General features: G+C 34.2%; 1 non-coding gene across 1 annotated transcript; it reads left to right on the top strand.

The window, feature by feature from the left end:
- The first annotated feature begins 610 nt into the window (after positions 1-610).
- LOC139887291 (small nucleolar RNA R71) lies at positions 611-717 on the top strand. The gene has a single exon (XR_011773128.1). It is a non-coding gene; the product is annotated as a small nucleolar RNA R71 (small nucleolar RNA).
- The last annotated feature ends 11006 nt before the right edge of the window (positions 718-11723 follow it).

Below are 11723 nucleotides of genomic sequence, written 5' to 3'. Positions count from 1 at the left end.
TAGCTTTGACATCATATCTTCTAAATTTGGCTTTTTATCATCGGTTTGTGGTGGTTTGTTTTGAAAATTAGGTCTTTGCTGGTTGTAAGTATTGTTGGATACTTGTTGATTGCTAGGACCTTGTTGGTTGTTGTATGGAACATTTTGGTTATAATTCTGGTTTTGATTGTAGATTGGTCTTGGCGGTTGATAATTATTCTGATAATTATTTCCAGGCCTTTGGTTTATATATGAAACATTCTCCCTTTGTTCCATTGTTAGTTCAATACTGAGACAATCTTTTGTCAAATGTGGTCTTCCACACTGCTCACAACTAATTCGTATTGAGTGAATATCTTTAGTCATCTTTTACATTCGTCTCTCGACAGCATCTATCTTTGCGGAAATGGAATCTAAGTCATGGCTAGAATCGGCTCTAGCTGCTTTAGATGATCTAATGATATCTTTTTCTTAGTGCCACTCATGTGAGTGGAAAGCAGTGTTATCAATAATTTTGTAAGCATCAGTTGCTGTTTTCTGCATAATGGAACCACCAGCTACTATATCGATGTCTTTCCTTGTAGTGATGTTGCATCCTTGGTAGAATATTTGTACTATTTGACAGGTGTCTAAACCATGTTGCGGACATCCTCTCAATAACTTTCCAAATCTTGTCCATGCCTCATATAAAGTTTCATTTGGCTTTTGTGTGAACGTAACAATTTCTCCTTGAAGTCTTACGGCTTTAGATGCTGGAAAGAATTGTTTAAGAAATTTTTCAACTAAAACATCCCATGTATCAATCGCCCCTTCAGGTAACGATTCTAACCAATCTTTGGCTTCTCCCTTTAAAGTCCAGGGAAATAACATGAGATATATCTGTTCATCCTCAACTTCTCGAATTTTAAATAAAGTACAGATCCTATTAAAGGTACTAAGATGTTCATTTGGATCTTCCTTTGGTGCACCACTAAATTGGCATTGATTTGTCACCATGTGTAGGAATTGTCCTTTGATTTCATAATCTGGCGCATTAATGTCTGGTCGAGTAATTGCGTGACCTTGGCCAGTGCGTTTAGCTCGCATTCGGTCTTCCATACTTAGAGGTTCCAGATTTTCCATGATCGAATTTGTTGAATCTGAATCACTAGAGGATTCTGATTTAATGGTTGGTTCCTCAACAATCTCTGTTTGAATGATTGGTGGTTCCGGAGGAAAAATTAATGGTTCAGGATCTATGAATTGTCCCTGAATATTCTCCGGGTTCTCAATTGTGAGGTCGGGTTCAAAAAATGGATTATCGGAAATTTGAATTGGAGTACTTGGTTGACTGGATGACGATTCTAAAGAAAAATCAACGGCGACAATATTTGCTAGATGTCTTGATCGAGTTACAGGTGGTGAACGTACAAAAGGTGGTGAACGTTTTGCTCGGTGCATTCACTGAATATCCTATTAGTTATAAAAGATAAGAAAAATTATATAAGTTATCAAATTAATAGACTTTTCTGATTTTGCCCACGTTTCGAATAGCCAAAAGATGCAGCAGAGGGGCAGGATTCGTTTGGTCTCAATATAATTGAGTACTGTTTGGCTCCAATAACCCGGTCCACGTACAAATCCAACTATTACTACTAATCAGAAAATCGATGTCTATCAATTTAACCACTTAAAATAATTTTTCGTTGAAAATTAAAGAAATTTTAGAGAAGAAAAAGAAAAAAAATCTAAGTCCTAAAACTAGAATGTCGAGAAATAAGAAAGAAAAAGAGCGCGTCGAAAAACGTCGAAAAATAAAAGGTCAAAAAATAATAGGCGTTGAAAAATAAAAATAAGAAAGTAGCGCGTCGAAACTTAAAAAGGAACTAAAAACTAAGAATTAAAAGTTGCATCTAAAAATATTAAAGCTTAAAAAAAACTATATCCCAAAACGGCAATAACTTAAAAAAGGTACTAAAATATATAAAACGGCGTCGCAAAATTATAAAGCACATAAATCTTAGTCTTAAAGAAAAATCATTTAAGGGATTTTACGGCAAAGCCTAAAAATCTAGAAATAAAAATAACTATGGCAAAAACTATACTTAAAACTAAATACGAGCTAAAAAGTTAAAAATATAAAAATAATCTTAAAGTTGTAAAAAATACAATTTTATAAAAATATTAATTGTTATATTATTTATTTTATAAAACTATTAATTTTATAATTTATTAAAACTAAATAAACTAAATATATAAATTAAATAATAACTAAAACTTATTAATTAAATATACAAAACCTAATTAGGGTTATTAATTAATAATAATAATTAATATAATCTAACCCTAAACTGGTCGCACCAGGTAGCAGGCGTGTCAAATCAGCTCATGTGATCGCATGAGCTGACCGTTGTAATACCATGCGATCGCATGGTCTACGAATTCGGCCAGACTTTGGGCTGCTACAGTACCAGGCCCGATACTTTTATATTTTTTTTTTCTGTTTTGCTGTTTTTATATTTATAAAAAGTATTTATATAAATTAAATAAAACTTATATTTTTACAAACTAAAAATAGAAATAGAGAAAATTTATAAAACTTATATATATTTAACAAACTATTAAAAATATATAATTTTTGTTTTTCTTTTTATATTTTTGTATTAAAACATATTTTTACAAAAACGTATTTTTATAAAAGTAAAATCTTTTTTTTATAGCGTTGCGCTTCTGGCGTTTTTAGCGTTCCCCGGCAGCGGCGCCAAAAATACTTGATGTGTGCGAGGTGTACTAGGAAATAGTATTATTTTTACAACGAAATACTATTAAATACGATACAATTTTAAACAAGATATTTATTTATTTATAGAATGGATATACCTAAACCTTGCTACAACACTTATATGCAGTGTACCTAATCGTACCGTAGTGTAGTTTTTAGTAAGTCCGGTTCGTTCCAAAGGGAAAATTAAACAAGCTTAACGCAATATTAGTTTTAATCTTATAAAAATACAAATATATATATAAGTAGTATTATTATTATAAAAGGGGGGTTTTTACCATTTAATGACCGGTTTGTCGATTTTAAAACTTAAGTCGCAGTTAAAACCTAATGTAAAATATTAAAAATAAATATAACTTAATTTAAAGCGTAAAGTAAATAACGATAATGAAATTGCGATAAATAAAAGTGCGATAAAATAAAATTGCGATAATTAAAGAGTACGATAATTAAAAGTGCAATTAAATATGAAATAAAAGAATTATGCTTATTTAAACTTCCGTAATCATGATGTTTGACGTGTTGATTTTAGTTTATTTCCATGGGTTAATTGTCCTTTGTCCTGGATTATTTAATATGTCCGTCTGGTTTTTGTCCATAACAGTCCATCAGTCATAAATATAAAGTGCGAGTGTCCTCGTCAAATTATCCTTATATCCGAAGTCAAATATTCCAACTAATTGGGGACTTAAACTGTAACAAGGTCTTAATACTTTGTTTAATAATTACACCAGGATATCGACTGCGTGTAACCCAAGGTTTTAATACTTTGTTAACAATTACGCCAAGTGTCCTTGTGCATAATTTTACCCCTGTTTTAATAATTCCATAGACTATTGATCCATTCCCGTGTCCGGTTAAATGAACGATTATTCGTACATATAAATATCCCGCCCATCGTGTCCGATCGAGTGTATGTGGTTATTTATAGGTACGTCCAATTGTAAATCTTTATATTAAATTAACAAACTATCATTTAATTAAACAAATATAAAGCCCATTAATAGCCCATAGTCTAATTTCCACAAGTGTAGTTCTTTTGTCCAAACCCTAATTATGGTACAAAGCCCAATTACCCAATTTTAACTTAGCTACGAGACATTAAATTAAAAATAACATTAACCATAACTTACAGTGATTAAAAATAGCGTAGCGTTACACGGACAGAATTTCGACTTACACCCTTACAACATTCGCTAACATACCCTTATTATTAGAAATTAAAATTAAAATTAAAATTATAATATATATATATATATATATATATATATATATATATATATATATATATATATATATATATATATATATATATACGAGTGATAGACAGAGAGATGGATAAAAGATGGATATATCATTCACTAAACTACGAATTTATAGGCATGTGGCCTCTTACCTACTGTCATGCGATCGCATGGTTTTTAGTCTTCCTGGCCATGCGATCGCATGGCCACTTTTTCCAGCCCACATGTTGTTGTTTGCATTCTGCCGACGGTTTATATAATAATATATAATATATAAATAATTTATATAATTATTTAAATATTATATTTTATTCTTATGCATAGTAGACTTGTAATTTTTAATCCGTTGCGTCGAGCGTTGAGAGTTGACTCTGGTCCCGGTTCCGAATTTTTGAACGTCCTTGCGTACAATTTAATATCTTGTATTTTGCGTTTCGCGTCTTGTACTCTTGTAATTTTGAGACGTTTCTCATCAATAATTTGAACCACTTTGATTGTACTTTGTACTTTTGAGCTTTTTGGTCGTTTGCGTCTTCAATTTGTCGAATCTGTCTTTTGTCTTCACCTTTTATTATTTAAACGAATATCACGTGTAAATAGAACAATTGCAACTAAAAGCTTATCTTTCTTGAGGGATAATGCTATGAAATATATGTTCGTTTTTAGCATTATCAATTTTAAAAGTCAAGTTAGAAGGATTAACTTTTGTTTGCGAACAAGTTTAGAATTAACTAAACTATGTTCTAGTGATTTCAAGTTTAAACCTTCGAATAAGGTAGTTTTATATATATGAATTGAATGATGTTATGAACATCATTACTACCTCAGGTTTTATGGATAAACCTACTGGAAATGAGAAAAATAGATCTAGCTTCAAAGGATCCTTGGATGGCTTGAAAGTTCTTGAAGCAGAATCATGACACGAAAACAAGTTCAAGTAAGATTTCCACTCGAAATAAGATTGTTATAGTTACAAAAATTGAATCAAAGTTTGAATATGAGTATTACCTTGTATTAGAAAGATATCTTACTGTAAATAAGAAAGATTTCTTGAGGTTGGATGATCAATTTACAAGATTGGAAGTAAGCTAGCAAACTTGGAAGTATTCTTGATTTTATGAAACTAGAACTTATAGAATTTATGAAGAACACTTAGAACTTGAAGATAGAACTTGAGAGAGATCAATTAGATGAAGAAAATTGAAGAATGAAAGTGTTTGTAGGTGTTTTTGGTCGTTGGTATATGGATTAGATATAAAGGATATGTAATTTTGTTTACATGTAAATAAGTCATGAATGATTACTAATATTTTTGTAATTTTATGAGATATTTCATGCTAGTTGCCAAATGATGGTTCCCACATGTGTTAGATGACTCACATGGGCTGCTAAGAGCTGATCATTGGAGTGTATATACCAATAGTACATACATCTAAAAGCTGTGTATTGTACGAGTACTAATACGGGTGCATACGAGTATAATTGTTGATGAAACTGAACGAGGATGTAATTGTAAGCATTTTTGTTAAGTAGAAGTATTTTGATAAGTTTCTTGAAGTCTTTCAAAAGTGTATAAATACATATTAAAACACTACATGTATATACATTTTAACTGAGTCGTTAAGTCATCGTTAGTCGTTACATGTAAATGTTGATTTGAAACCTTTAAGTTAACGATTATGTTAAATGCTGTTAACCCAATGTTTATTATATCTAATGAGATGTTTAAATGTTGTTACAACGATAATCGTTACATATATGTCTCATTTTGAAATCATTAAGTTAGTAGTCTTATTTATACATATGCAGTTCATTGTTAATATACTTAATGACATGTTTACTTATCATTTATCATGATTAAACATAGTGTATCAATATCTTAATATGATTCATATGTATTTAGTAAGACGTTGTTATAACAATAATCATTATATATACCGTTTCGAGTTTCTTAATTCAATAAACTCAATTTTATGTATATAACTCATTGTTAAAAAACCTAATGAGATACTTACTTATCATAATATCATGTTAACTATATATATAATCATATATATGTCATCATATAGTTTTTACAAGTTTTAACGTTCGTGAGTCACCGGTCAACTTGGATGGTCAATTGTCTATATAAAACCTATTTCAATTAATCAAGTCTTAACAAGTTTGATTGCTTAACACGTTGGAAATATTTAGTCATGTAAATATCAATCTCAATTAATATATATAAACATGGAAAAGTTCGGGTCGCTACACATCTAACTGTGGACAACTAGTTGTAGGTTACTAACGAGGACAGCTGACTTAATACACTCTAATCTTTAAAACATAATAAAAAAGGTTGTAATTATATTTTGATCATACTTTGATATATATGTACATATTTGTATAGGTTCGTGAATCGATCCGTGGCCAAGTCTTATTTTCGAGGAAGGAAATATCTGTGAAAGTGAGTTATAGTCCCACTTTTAAAATCTAATATTTTTGGGATGAGAATACATGCAAGTTTTATAAATGATTTAAAAAATAGACACAAGTACGTGAAACTACATTCTATGGTTGAATTATCGAAATCGAATATGCCCCTTTTATTAAGTCTGGTAATCTAAGAATTAGGGAACAGACACCCTAATTGACGCGAATCCTAAAGATAGATCTATTGGGCCTAACAAACCCCATCCAAAGTACCGGATGCTTTAGTACTTCATAATTTATATCATATCCAAAGGGTGTCCCGGAATGATGGGGATATTCTTATATATGCATCTTGTTAATGTCGGTTATCAGGTGTTCACCATATGAATGATTTTTATCTCTATGTATGGGATGTGTATTGAAATATGAAATCTTGTGGTCTATTATTACGATTTGATATATATAGGTTAAACCTATAACTCACCAACATTTTTGTTTACGTTTAAAGCATGTTTATTCTCAGGTGAATACTAAGAGCTTCCACTGTTGCATACTAAAATAAGGACAAGATTTGGAGTCCATGTTTGTATGATATTGTGTAAAAACTGCATTCAAGAAACATATGTCGATGTAATATATTTCTATTGTAAACCATTATGTAATGGTCGTGTGTAAACAGTATATTTTAGATTATCATTATTTGATAATCTACGTAATGTTTTTTAAAACCTTTATTGATAAAATAAAGGTTATGGTTGTTTTAAAAATGAATGCAGTCTTTGAAAAACGTCTCATATAGAGGTCAAAACCTCGCAACGAAATCAATTAATATGGAACGTTTATAATCAATATGAACGGGACATTTCAACCCTTCTAACAATAAATGATCCCAACCATCGGGACTTAAGCTTTCCTGGTGATAACTTGAAACGGGCATTGTAAACAAGGACACGATCTCCTTCCATGAATTCTTTTGGATTTTTTCAATCTCTTGTCGTGCCATTGTTTGGTCTTTTCCTTATAAATTAGAGAGTTGTCATAGGCTTCAAGCCTTAACTTATCTAATTAATTCAACTGGGTCAAACGTAACCGACCCGCCTCTTGGTAATCCAAATTACATGCCCTTAGCGCCCAATGCGCTTTGTGTTCAATCTCCAACGGGAGATGGCATGCTTTTTCGTATACCATACGGAAAGGAGTGGTTCCAATAGGTGTTTTGTAAGCCGTGCAAAAGGCCCACAATGCATCGTTTAACTTAACTGACCACTCTTTTGGATTCGCACCAACGGTCTTTTCAAGTATGCGTTTTAACAACCGATTGGTATTTTCCACTTGCCCACTTGTTTGGGGATGATAGGATGTTGAAATTTTATGGATCACTCCATATCTTTTAAACACCTTTTTTAATTGCTTATTGCAAAAGTGGGTGCCTCGGTCACTGATAAGGGCTTTTGGTGTGCCAAACCTTGAGAAAAGTTCCATAAAAAAGGTTACTACAACTCGGCCATCATTTGTTGGTAGAGGTTTTGCCTCCGCCCATTTTGAAACATAGTCTATGGCAACAAGTATGTAGAGGTAAGAATGAGACTTTGGAAAGGTCCCCATAAAGTCAATTCCCCAAACATCGAACACCTCGCATACTTGGATGCTTTATTGAGGCATTTCATCCCGTTTAGTGATTTGATCGGCCCGTTAGCACGCGTCACATGCCTTACAAACAGTGTAGGCATCTTTGAATATTGTAGACCAATAGAAACCGGCCTCGTAAACTTTCCTCCCCGTGATTTGGGGACCAAAGTGCCCACCTGTTGGACCAAGGTGACAATCAAGCAGAATTTCGGTGCATTCCTTCCCCGAAACACACCTGCGAATAACTCCATCCGCACATCGCCTAAATAGATAAGGGTCTTTTCAAAAATAGTATTTTAGGTCACTAAAGAATTTCTTTCTTTTCTGATGTGACCAACCGGTTTCTAGGTAACCCCCAACAATGTAATTGGCGAAGTCAACATAGCACGGGTCTTCCACCTTCTCTACTCTCATGAGGTATTCACCGGGAAAATCATCTTTAATACTCGATTCATGGAGTACTTCAAGATTGGGATTTTCAAGTCTAGAAAGATGGTCAGCCGCGAGGTTTTCAGCACCTTTCTTGTCCTTAATCTCGATATCAAATTCTTACAAAAGCAAGACCCATCTTAGCAATCGAGGTTTTGCACCCGGCTTAGAGAAAAGGTATTTCAATGCTGAATGATCGGTGAAGACAATTGTCTTCGATAGGACAAGATATGATCGGAATTTGTCGAAAGAAAAGACGATAGCAAGGAGTTCTTTTTCCATGGTTGTGTAGTTTAATTGAGCTCCTTGTAAAGTCTTACTTGCATAATAAATGGGTTGAAAACGTTTCTCAACCCGTTGGCCCAAAACTGAACCAACTGCAAAATCCGATGCATCGCACATTAGCTCGAATGGTAATGACCAATTTGGAGCTATGATTATTGGTGCGTTGACAAGTTTTTGTTTTAAAACATTGAATGCCTTAGTGCATTCACTTGTGAAAACAAAGGGTGCATCTTTTTCGAGAAGTTTATTCAATGGCGTTGAAATTTTTGAAAAATCTTTAATAAATCGCCGGTAAAACCCGGCATGCCCAAGAAAACTTCTCACACCCTTCACATTTGAAGGAGGTGGAAGGTTGGAAATGACGTCAACCTTTGCTGGATCCACCTGAATACCAACACTTGAGATTTTGTGCCCCAATACAATGCCTTCTTTTACCATAAAGTGGCATTTTTCCCAATTTAGCACTAAGTTTGATTTCTCACACCTAATCACCATTTTCTCCAAATTTAGAAGGCATGAATCGAACGTGTCACCGAAGACTGAAAATTCATCCATAAACACTTCCATAAATTCTTCAATCATATCGTAGAAAATGGCCATCATGCACCTTTGGAATGTTGCGGGAGCATTACATAGACCAAAGGGCATTATGTGGTAGGAAAAGGTGCCATAGGGACACGTGAAGGTAGTCTTTTCTTGATATTCGGGGGAGTTGGAATTTGAAAGTACCCCAAAAAACCATCTAGGAAACAATAAAAGCTATTTCCTGCTAGTCTCTCTAACATTTGATCAATGAATGGTAGCGGAAAATGGTCTTTTCTCATGGCATCGTTTAGCTTACGATAATCTATACAAACTCGCCACCCTGTGATAGTTCGTGTTGTGATAAGCTCGTCTTTATCATTGGTGATAACAGTTATACCACCCTTTTTAGGAACACAATGGACCGGGCTTATCCACGAACTGTCTGAGATTGGGTAGATTAGACTTGCATCTAGCAATTTAATGATTTCCTTTTTGACAACATCTTGCATATGAGGATTTAGTCTCCTTTGACGTTGCACCACTGGTTTGGAATTTTCTTCCATCAAGATCTTGTGCGTGCAATAAGAAGGACTAATTCCTTTTATATCATGGATTTTTCATGCAATGGCCGGTTTGTGGGCCTGTAGCAAGGAAACAAGACGTTCTTTTTCATGTTCAGAAAGAAGTGAGGAAATAATTACTGGAAGTTTCGAATCTTCCTGAAGGAAAGCGTACTCAAGATGATCAGGGAGCGGCTTAAGCTCTAAAATTGGAGGTTCCTCAATTGAGGATTTACTCCGGTACTCGCTATCCTTGTTCAGCTGTTCTATCTCCTCCTCAGTTGGTTCATACCCATTTACCATCAAAGTGGCCATCACATCCATTTCTTCAATGGAAAATTCTTCATCTACACTCGCCAAATCGTATACACCTGTCTCATCTGATTCGGGAAATTCCTGCAAGAACTCATAATGCGAATCTATGCTTTGCATAAAATAACAAGTATCATCTGAAGATTCAGGATATTTTAATGACTTGTCAATTGCAAAAGTCGCACTAGCTTCACCAATTCTAAGGGTCAACTGCTGGTCATAAACATCAATGACACATCTAGCAGTATTCAAAAATGGTCGACCCAAAATAATTGGTATTCTTTCATCAACTTCCATGTCTAAAACCACAAAGTCTGCCGGAAAAATCAGATTCCCGGTCTTAACTAACAAATTCTCTATTATTCCCCGAGGGAATTTTATAGAGCGATCAGCTAGTTGAATAGCCATTCGTGTGGTCTTGAGTTCCCCAGGGGCTAACTTAAGGTAAATTGAATAGGGCATTAAATTGATACTAGCCCCCAAATCGACCAATGCCCTCATACAGTCGAGGTCACCCATTAGACATGGAATAGTAAAACAACCTGGATCTTACAGCATTTCAGGAAGTGTGTTGGACACCGGCGCTGAACATCTAGCATTTAAAGTGACAGACAAAACGCTTTCCATCTTCTTGCGGTTAGTAAGTAAGTCTTTTAAGAACTTATCATACTTGGGCATACCAGAAATCACATCAATGAAAGGCATATTTATGTTAATTTGTTTAAACATATCTAGAAATTTTAACCTTACGGCTTCGAGCCTTTCTTATTGTTGCTTTCTTGGGTATGGGAGCGGTGGTTGATATGGCTCCACTACGGGTTTCTCCCGTTCTTCCTTCTCAACCATTTGTTCCAGCTCCTTAACCGGTTCGTCATTTTTGTTCAACGGAACACTAAAATCAGAATCTTTTGGCATTTTTGGAGCTTCGTATGCTAGACCACTCCTTGTGGTGATAACATTGACGTGTTCATTTCGGGGGTTCTTATTAGTATCCCCCGGTAAACTCCCTGGTTTTCTTTCGCTAAGTAAACTAGCTAAACCACTCATTTGCTTCTCCAGATTCTGAATCGCAGCTTGTTGGTTTTTAAATTGGTGTTCGTTCTTCTCGTTTGTTTGGCTTATATTGGTGACAAGCTGGGTCTGAGATGCAATTAACTTCTCCAACAAACTCTCCATATTTGACTTTTTCTCTTCTTGTTGGGATTTTTGATAAAAACCCGGAGTTTGTTGTTGGAACCCACTACTTGACCCTTGTTGGTAATTGGAATTTTGACCTTGAGGATTGTAGGGGTTGTTGAAGTTTCGGTTAAATTGGGCTCTTCCTTGAAATTGATTATTATTTCTTTGGCTTATGAAAGCCACTTCTTCTTTTTGAGCCATTGTTAAACCGGCATCACAATCTTTTCCTAAATGGAGACCACCACAGTATTCACAACCTACTTTCATACTATGAATTTCCTTGGTGATTTTGTCCATGTTTCGAGCAACACCGTCTATTTTCACACTTAGGGAACTAAGGTCATCATAAGCACTGGCGCTTTGGACTTGAGTATTACGAGTAATTGGTTGTTTTTGATGCCACTCATG

Source organism: Rutidosis leptorrhynchoides, chromosome 1, assembly GCF_046630445.1.
Source record: "Rutidosis leptorrhynchoides isolate AG116_Rl617_1_P2 chromosome 1, CSIRO_AGI_Rlap_v1, whole genome shotgun sequence".
NCBI lineage: Eukaryota > Viridiplantae > Streptophyta > Magnoliopsida > Asterales > Asteraceae > Rutidosis > Rutidosis leptorrhynchoides.
Note: the sequence above shows the minus strand (reverse complement) of the source record. Positions and strands in the feature narration are given on the sequence as shown.